Here is a 10,575-nt window from a genome sequence, read left to right as displayed (position 1 = left end):
CATGTGATAGGGGCAACCAGGAGAAGGAGATGAGCATCCAGTTGGTGACTAGGAGTCTGAAGAGAAATGAGGAATTGTAGAATAGGGACACTATGAGCATAGAAGATGATTCCTGGGAGTTCTGGATTTGTATCAGGAAGGGAGTTGGAGTGCAGGGTAGTCAGCCTAGAAAAGGGGTTGCATGGAACTGGGGTAAGGTGGGGAATGCAGGGTAGGCTTGGAATTGAAGACAAAATTGGGGGTCTGAGGTGTCCAGTCTCCAGTTTTGGCCCAGTAGAGACATGTGAAGCTGGATCTCAAAGCATTGCCCAGAGGCAGAAGTTTCCACATGACCTGGGAGAGCCATGAAAGGACAAATTTAATTCTCATACCACTAGACATGGCTCAGCTAAGTCAACGAGTGAGCCGTGTCCCAGGGCATTTGTGTGTCAGTGAGTAAGTCTGACTAGGAGCCTAGGGACAGGAAATGGAGTAGCTGACGGTGTGTGTTGCAGGAGGAGGCATTGAGGGCCAGGATAAACTGGAGTGAGTGGAGCCTTTTCCTTCTTTCTTGACCAGTCAAAGTGAACTTCCTGTGATTCCACAGTTGAGAGCTCTGTGACAGGTCACAGGGCTGGAGTGGTAGTTGCCCATGGTCTTGGCCACCTGTTCTGATCTAATCCTGGTTTTGTCACTTCCACATGTGAGGGATGCTTCTCTCCCCTCCTGACCTTCTGTTGGGGGGTGTGATAGAACCCAGATCATGATGAGCAGTTATGGCTACTTGGTCACCTTACAGCCCATGTTCAGACTCTCTGTCTCTCCTGAGGCCTAGAAGCTGGTCAATGGCTCTTATTCTATTGCCTTAGAATAGAACCAAACCATAGGAATGTGCATGTCATTCTCTGTGAGGTATTACAAGAGACCTAATAAAGCACCTTTCATTCTCCGAACATCGATTAGATGAAGGTAAAAGCACAGAAATTGCTCCTTTACTCTGGAGTGTACCATCCAGCATGGCCCAGACTATTGGAGCCATGAAAGCCTCATAGATATGTCAGACCCATGAATGGTCAAAGTCCTGAATGTCCTTACAGTTCATACTTTGCTTAAATGGCTGATCATTAGAACTGACCCTGACACTGTTGTCACTGTCATCACGATGTCGTTGTCATAGAGCATCAACAGCAGCAGGCATCCACTTCCACCCCTCAGAGCACACGTGTCTTACTAAGGCACGTAGAAATCTTATCGTTTCATTCATCTTTAGAGAGAGAGTCTCTAGTTCTCACATTGAGGATGACTGTAGGTCTCTAGGTATTTTATGACTTAAATTTGGGGTGAAATTAACTTAGAGGATGAACACATCCATTTCCCTTGCTAGGGAGGGCCAACTTCATTGGATCAAAATCTGTGAAGTCACTTAGAAGGGCCTGCAGTAGCTTTAATACTTTGCTTTTGCCATTTTGAAATTCTCTTTTTTTCTTTATTGATTGAGGTATTACATATGTGTCCTTACCCACCATTGTTGAAATTCTTAATGACACTCACTTTACTTGATTACGTCCCTAGCAGAGACCCCGGGCTGGAAAAAATATTTTGAGCCTGGCCGGTGTGGCTCGGTGGATGAGTGTCCACCTATGAACCAGGAATTCATGGTTTCATTCCCACTCTGGGCACATGCTCAGGTTGCAGAATCGATCCCCAGTTTGAGCCATGCAGGAGGAAGCCAATGATTCTCTCTCATCATTGATGTTTCTGTCTCTCTCTACCTCTCCCTTCCTCTCTTAAATCAATTTTTAAAAAAATTTTTAAGAAAAAATGGTTTGGCCCAATTTGGGAGGTGCAAGTTGTAATACGGCCACCAGAGGACGGCACCACAACAAACTAACCTAGAGGAGCTGAGAAGGAATGTGAAGAGGTTTTGTCTTTCTCTACTCTAAAGAATAGGACCAACCCTCTGCCACCCCTGTAGCTCAAAGAGGAAGGTTCTCCATCTATGATGTACTTCAGAGATTTGAATTTAAAGAAATCACAGAAAGTTGGCTTAAATGTGAGTAGCACTAAACAGATACAATAAAGTCTACACTAAATACTGGTTTTTAGGAAACTGCTGAAGATGGTTTTGTATCCTCAGAGTTCCTTGAGATATCATATGAATTAAGAATGATGTTTTTATTTGTTTAGAAATGCCTTTGGGATTACAATATATTTTATTGAATCTGCAGATTGCTTTGAGTAGTATGGACAGTTAACAATATTAAATCTTCTAAATTATGGTGGTGTTGTTAATGGGGATGGATTTTTAAAGAAGCAATTGCTTTGCTCCTATTTTCTCCAATCTTTTTGTACTCATTCTTCTTAGGGAGTTCACAAACCTCTCCTAGCGCAGGACTCCCTGAGGTGAGAACAGGACAAGGGTTCCAGAACTTTAGATCCAGGGCCTATGTGAGGGGGTTAAGTAAGCAGGAGTCTTTCCCTGATCCTTCCATTTTCCCCCTCTGGTGTAACTGGCTGTTAATCCCATGGATGACACTATTCTGTTGAACATCCCTCTTTTTTCTGCCAACTCTAGCTCAACTGGAACAATTTTGTCTTGTATAAATAAGAACCTTAAAAAAAAACAAATAAGAACCTTATTTACTAGAAGCCTTCCATTTTAAGAATATTAGTGACTGGTTCATTTGACACATCACTAGTCTGTCAGAAATATTTGAAAGTCATTCACAAGAAATGTATGCAAATTATACTAAGAAGTTAGGAATAATCCTTGGCATGTAGAATGGGGATACTGAGACAGATAGCTGAATAAACTGGCCTAGCACATTACAGCCAGATGTAGAAGGTCACCAGGGCAGAAAGCCCCGGGTACCTAGCAACAGGAAAAACTGATCCTAGACCTTGCCTTCAGGGTGGCCTTTTCTTCCCTGGCATACCATTGGTGTGTGACTTACACCTCCTGTCCTACTGTTGACCAATCAGTTGAGACCACGATCTGAAAGGGCAAACCTGGAAATGCTGAAAAATATTCTATTGAGATCTTCCCTGAGACCTCCCCTAAGTCCCCACCTATGAAAAGTAGATAGAACCCCTCAAGGCAAAGAAGCCAGCATGTGCCCCTCTTGGGGCACACCCACTCAAATCTCCTTTTCCAGTGAATTTTCTTTCACCTAAACCATAAGTGATACCAAGAGACTTGCAACAACAGGAACAATAGGCAGCACTAGCTCATCTTGGGCTAACCCCCTTAACTTGTCCCCAAGTCCCCTTGCCTCTGACTCTCCAGTGAGCTGACAGCAGCCTTACATAGGCACCTTTCTCTCCCATAAAGTTTCCAGAGTGCCAAAGCAGCAACACCATGTCTCTCTCCTACTGCTTCTTGTATCCCAGGCCCTTCCTTGTGTCACTGTCCCCAGCTTTAAAAAACGTAGTGTCAAAATCTCCTGGACTCATATTCTGCAATCTTTCCTGCATGAAGTCAAGTACCTGCACACTACCAGCTGGTCTTAGGCAAATTCACTCAGGGCCTGGCTTCTATTTCTGATAACATTTTGAAATGTAGAGCGAATGCTATTGCAAAAGGAGGAAAGGGATCTGCGAGTGTTCTTTAAGAATATTTTTATTGATTTCAGAGAGGTAGGGAAAGGGAGAGAGAGATAGAAACGTCAATGATGAGAGAGAATCATTGATTGGCTACACTGGGGGTCGAGGCCACAACCCAGGCAAGTGCCCTGACTGGGAATTGAACTGTGACCTCTTGGTTCATAGGTTGATGCTCAACCACTGAGCCACGCCAGACAGGCTGGGTGTTTTTAAGAGAAGTTAAAAGTACGTAGTTTGACCTAACAAGTTAATTATGTCTGAATGAGTAAAAAGAGGCAAACTGAAAACAAGGGAAGCTGTAGAGGTTAGTGGAAAAGGAATATTGAGAAGTTTTATGTAGAAATGCCAGAACCTAATTATGGGGATATGCTTATACCCTAACCCAACAAAGACTACTAACCATATTAATTCAAATGATGCTGAAGTAGCTATAAAATGTGGCCCTGTATAACTTCTGCTGAGGCACAGGAAATTTACTTATGATATTCTTACTGTCTTCCTGGTCTATGAAATTTTAATCAGATAATTGTAATATACACCATTGGGTTCTTACAGCCTTGTCCCCAAATATGATTACAGTTCCAAATTGCACAACCAGCAGGAATCAGATTAATAATGAATGACCCTTGAGTGTTTCCAATGGGTGGACCATTGTAAATGAGAACCCATCTCATGATCAGATTGTGAAAACTGAAGAGGTGTATAGTGTTCCCTCAAGCTATAAGCAAGTGTTATACGAGATGAAAAATACAGAGAAATGAGACAGACAGCAAAATTTGGATCATAATAGCTTATAGGTTAAGAATGACACAAAATGGTTTTTTTTATTTTTTATTGTTTTTGTTTGTTTGTTTCTTTAAATCATAACTGGAGGATATTGTTTCCCCTGATTTTTAGAAAGAGTAGACGGGAGATAGTATGGAGGGAGAGAGAGAGAAAAAGTGAGAGGGAGAGGAACATCGATATGAGAGGAACACAATTGGCTGTCTCCTGCAGGCATCCTGATTGGGACCAGTGATTGAACCTACAACCCAGACAAATGACCTTGACCAGGAACTGCAGGCTGATACTTGAATCACTTAGCAGGGAGAAAGTGTTTTTCTTAATGAAGACCAGTGGAACCTGACAGGCTCCCATTTACCTGCTTTTCACTTTTGAGAAAATTTGACGTTGACTTCCATCCAAGGTTACAGTCTTGCCCTATCCCCAACAGTCCATAGTTCAGCTAGATAAACTAAGACTTCCTAGTGATGAGCCTTTCTAGCACCATGAAACCACATTTTCCAACCAAAGGGTTGGTCATCAGTGAATTATTCCATTTGATTTATGACCCAAAGGGGGAAGTGTGGATGAAAATGGGGCCACGTACTAAAGCTGAGAAGCTCAGAGGAGGCCTGCATAGTATGATTTGCAAAATGAGAGACTTAAAGTAACCACATAGGATGGCCTTAAATTACAACTTTCTACTAAAAGTGAGTCATGGTGGGTAACTACGTCTTAGCTATTTTTTCCTAAGAAAGCTGAATCTTTATGTTAACTGAACATGTCTATTGTATTTTTGCACTCGTGAAAAGTCATATTTTGAATATCAGGAAATTTTTTTTTCGTCTTTTTAGACCCTCACTGCACCAGAGGAGAAGCCACAGAACCCCTCATTGCTATTGTCATCATGTTAATTGTTAGCTGCTAACTATCCTCTATCAGCCAATGCAAAAGAAGTATGTGTCTATTTGTTTTACTTTTTATCCAATCTCAGAGATTTCCCTGTTTTGTTTTCTCCCACCTTCCTAATCTATCACCAATGGATTTTATTTAACCTCTTATGCCTCCTGCTTTGATTGTAATGTATAACGTATGGTGCAAAACAGACTCTTTTTGTTGAGATTTTGCTTCCTGGAAATTGTCGTCAGTTTGACTCAAATGAACTCATAAAAATTCTCTACAGGTTTAAATGTTTCTTACGTTAGCAGCTGAAAATTCCAGGCTTCTAATAAAGATTTGGCCTTTATGGCAACCTGTCCTCACCCTGCAACTATCCAGAGGTCTGTCAGGGGTTGCCTCATTGGGACAAAGGACACTCTTATTGCCCATATCACTCAGAAAATTTCAAGAATTTAAACTGCTCTATTCTAAGAACCAGGAAATATCTTTCTATGAAATCACATGAGGAAACTGAGGCATTTTGAGGTGAGATCACTTGACCAGAGTCACAGAGCCTGCAAGTGGACTCAACCATGCCATGTATTGTCTATTGGCACTTGACATCTATGCTCCACCCCTTTCTATATTTCATCCTATAGTAGAGGTGCTGAAAGGTTAAATACCACCCTTCCCACTTGTAATGACTGGGAATCCAGGTGTGAATTAATTTCAGCCTCCCACATGCACTTGTGTGTAGTTTGGACTCTGGGAGGGAGAAGGAGTTATGATTCCTGCTACTGTTGGGTGGGCTCTGCAGACACAGCTTTATGTGAAGAAGTAGGTGTTTCTTTCCCTCTGGGTGGGGCTGTGTCAGTGGGACCTTGAAACCAGACTTCCTGTGCCCACTCCCTGACTTCCATTTTTCTGGCCCTTCATTGGTTTTACATGCACCTATTTCTGTGCTAAAGACCTTTCTGCACAAATGTTAATGCCCGGTTTACCTGAAATAGTCCAAAATGAGAATCAACACAATGTCCATGAATGGGCGAATGGCCAAACAAGTTTGGTGCATCCTACAATGGAATAGACCTGAGGGATTAAAAAGGAAAGAACTATTTGAAGATAATGGCGTTGATTCTAGAAGCCAACGTTCACCCAAAATTACACATTATATGGTTCAAGTTATGAAAACTGCAGAAAATGCAAACTCATCTATAATGACCTAAAGCAGATAAGAGTTGGAGGGAGTGGCAGAGGGACAGAGTGAGGAGATTAGAAAAGGGCTTACAGAGGCTTTAAGAGTGAAGAACATGTTCATTTTCTTGATTGTAACAACTTCTCTGGTGCATTCATCTGGCAAAGATTAATAATTTGTACACTTTCAATATGGTAAGTTTATTATATGACAACTAAAAGTCAATAAATATGTGAATTTTAATATACACATATAAATATTGCTTAAAGTATAAGTTCAATAGAAAATTCAAAACTGTAACATGACTTTTTCTTGCACATTTTTCGCCTTGTCCATTAAAGGGGATGAGCTACTCAACAGCCTGAAGCCTCTTAAGGTGTCTGTTCACCCAACCTCAGCAGCACCCACAGCCCAGCAGGGTCCAACCTCACCAGCATTACTCAGTCCACATGCCTTCTCACTCTTCACACTGCCCACAATGGACTTCAAAAGCTCCTCTGTCCAGTCAGGTATCTGCCCACAAAGTCCAGTCCTGTGCAGGCAGCTCTTTCCCACAACCCTCTGTCCAAAGGGTGAACGGCCACTCATGCTTCAGGCCTCAGCCAAGAGGTCACTTTCTCAGAAGTGCTCTCTTTGATCCCCAGACAAACTGAGACTCAACTACATGCAACTCTTCCTTCCTGGTCCTTCACTGGATTATAATTAACTATTAGTGCTGTGATTTCTCTGAGAGCCTGTCTTTGTTACAATTAAACTCCATGAGCACAAGTCCAACCTATGTCCTGTTCTCTCAGGTCCCAGGGCACATTCCAGGCCTGGCACATCACAGATGCTCAGTAAACACTCATTAAATGGATGAGAGAAACCACCCAATGGAATCCTGTCACCCTGTGTGACACTAGTGGTCAAACTATGTTCCTTATAGTCATGAAGGCATTGGTATCAGCATGGGAGGAGGCCAAAAGTGTGCAAGGATGACCTAGGGATGGGTTTTTACCCCCTTACACAATCAGGGAGGAGGGAGATAGGACCAACTAAGAGTGAAGAGTCAGACCTTCCCTCATTCCCAGAAAATCACAGCCCTCCCCATTTCCACCTTGTGAATGTTCTTTCATATGCCTGGGGCCTGGACAGTAGCCTCTGTTCTTTGTCTTCTCACAGAGCCCTGACCTGGCATACACTCTGGATCTTTCACAACAGGTAGAGGTACTACCATGGGAAAGAGAGCTCACACTGACCTCAAAGGAATCCGGGGATGACTCCCAAACCCAAGGTGTCTGGTCTGTGGGACACCTGCCTGTTGTCTCTGAACATCTCACCCACCCATGATGTCCTGGGGAACAAGAGGAACTTCCTCAGCAGAATGGGACAGGAGTAACCAGGATGTGGGGTTGCTTCCATCTTAGAGGACTGAGGGTCCCACAGGGGCCTCTCCTCCCCTAACAGAGGGACCCACAGCTCCTGTGGTTAACACGCCAAGTGGAGTGGCTTCAGATCCTGGGCCCTGTGGGGAGGACTACCACAGAGGATGGACAGGGACACAGGTGACTTGGATGCAACACCCCAAGGCAATGATGGAGACGCACAGAGCATTTGGAGGATCAGCCCTCCAGTTTGGCACACTCTACTAAAAACCTCAGAAGAGACATCACCAGGTCCTGTTCTTGAAACCTTTGGGACAGAGAGTTCCTCCTGAAACAGGACATCGACCAGGGAGGACAGTTCTAATGACAATGGACTCATAATCCTCTGGACCCTCAGCTACTCTGAGATGAAAGCAGCCCCAGATCCTGTCCTTTTACTGGGCTCACCCTGCTCTGAGATGGAGTCAGAAGGCCTGGAGCCCACAGTGACTGGACCCTGACTGACTGGCCTTTTTTTTTTTTTAAATATATTTTATTGTTTTTTTACAGAGCGGAAGGGAGAGAGATAGAGAGTTAGAAACATCGATGAGAGAGAAACATGGATCAGCTGCCTCCTGCACATTTCCCACCGGGGATGTGCCCGCAACCCAGGTACATGCCCCTGACCGGAATCGAACCCGGGACCCCTCAGTCCGCAGGCCGACGCTCTATCCACTGAGGTAAACCGGTTTTGGCAATGGCCTTTAAGCTTGAAGGCCAGAGCCAACCTCTACCCAGGTGTCAGGGTCAGCTCTCATTCTCTGGTCAGCATCCCTGGTGCAGCACCTGACATTGGCTGAAGGTCATCTTCTGCTCTCCATGGGGTGACATTTAGACACACAGACAATACAGGGAATTCACACATGAACCTGGCTTTGCCTAAGGAGCTGGAGAAGGAGCCTGATTTCCATCCCCTGCTCCCAAAGATGCTTTTGGACTCTGCCCTCATGATTGCTGTATCCCACTTGCTACTTCTAGGGACTGTGAATAAAACAGCAACAACAACAAAAATGGGCTGTAAATAAGCCTGACAAACCCAGCAGGACACATGGCAGTCCTGACATGCTCAGGGACAAAAATAACTGCACAGGATGGTCTGATCACAAATTCCTTACTGGGCAGGTGATGGCAGGGAGTCATGTCCCAGGCCTACAGCTTCGTTAGCAAAGGTCAGACTTTACGTTAAGTGAGCCCTGTTCCCTGTTCTTATGCATCTTGGATAACATACCTTTGATACATCAGAGTAGTTGTTCTTTTGCAAGACGATTTGAAGGCACAAGGCTCTGGGACCAGCATATGAGACAACATACTTCTTAGGTTACCTGGTTCCTTGCACAACCTCTCTATGTGCTGTAAATGTTAATTATCCTGGACCCATCAAAGTAAAGAAAAAAAAAAACAAAAAAAAAAACTCGTTCTCCATTTTGCTATTTATCAATTCTAGAGATTTCTTCACTTAATAATGGTTTTCACACAACCTATTCCATCTTCTGTTTTTTATTATAATGTATAAAATCAGTTGCACAACTGCCAAGCTAAGATTTGAGATCTTGTTCCAGGCATATGATGTTAGCTTGGTTCATATAAACTCATGAAAATTTTCACAGGTTGGGAAGTTTCTTACTTTAACAGGCCCAAGAGCACCTGCTTTCTCAGGGCTCTATTTGCTGCTCCCTGTCCCATGCCTGTCACCACCCATGAACAAGGTGGGGTAATGAAAGGAAACTCCCCCAGGCAGAGAACAGACACCGGCCCAAGGTCAGGGAGCACCAGGACAGGCTCAGTCCCACAGAGAGGGAGGGTCTCCCAGAAACTACCCCTGAAGACCAGGGAACCCACACCACCTGAGCTTCCACCACAGTCCTCTCTTCCCAGGACATGCAGGACACCTTCCTCCTCACTCCCTGGAACTGCAGGGCCTCCTGAGACTCCTGGTCCTGGGTCTCTGTCCCTGGAAGCAAAGGGCAGGCTGGTGACAACCTGAGATAGAGGAAGGGTCCCTTCTGCATTCGTCACCCAGATTGACCCCTTCTCACCCCCACAGTCACCTCTGTGGCCTTTCTGCTGGGAGGAAATCCAACCTTCCCAGCGCATTTGAGAACACGTTGGATACCAGGTGCCAAGCTGGGTTTCTGTGTCACAAACAGAAATAATCCCCAGTTTGGGGCCTGTGGGACTCCCTGTGTGGTGCTGACAGACCCAAGACCAAGACACAGCAGAGGCCAATGCTGGGGTGAGAGGGTCATCCTCTCAGGGGACACATGCCTCCATCAGCCTTGCTTTTGCAAGTGGGCTCCACAGGCCAGTAAGACCCACCTTCCCTGAGAGCTCATCAGATGCAGAGTCTCTGGTCCACTGCACACCAGCCGAGTCAGAATCTGCATTTTAATAGGATGTGGAGACCCTCCCTGTGCACAGGAGAGGGGGGAGGGGTGTGCCATAACCACATCACCAGATCTCATTCTGGTTGGGCATCCACATTAGCTGGACAGCTGCTGAATCAGCATGTATGGTGTCACCTGGGCATCGCAATCTTTACAAAGTTTCACAGGTGATCCGATGCACAGCGGTGGTGACATCCCTGTGAGAAGAGGTCCTGAGGTGGCCCCAGAACTCCTGCTCTGAAGGGAAAAGTCAAATGTGAAAGAGAGAGGGCTGTGGGGGAGGCTACTGTGCACCGGACCGGGAGCCATGGGGAATGCATATGACCTGGATGTCCCAGGCTGGTGCTTTTCCAAACAGAGCATGTGAGTG

Source organism: Myotis nattereri, assembly GCF_964212035.1.
Source record: "Myotis nattereri genome assembly, chromosome: 15".
In the NCBI taxonomy this organism is placed as follows: domain Eukaryota; kingdom Metazoa; phylum Chordata; class Mammalia; order Chiroptera; family Vespertilionidae; genus Myotis; species Myotis nattereri.
The sequence above is the reverse complement of the archived record's forward strand: the minus strand, read 5'-3'. Positions refer to the sequence as shown.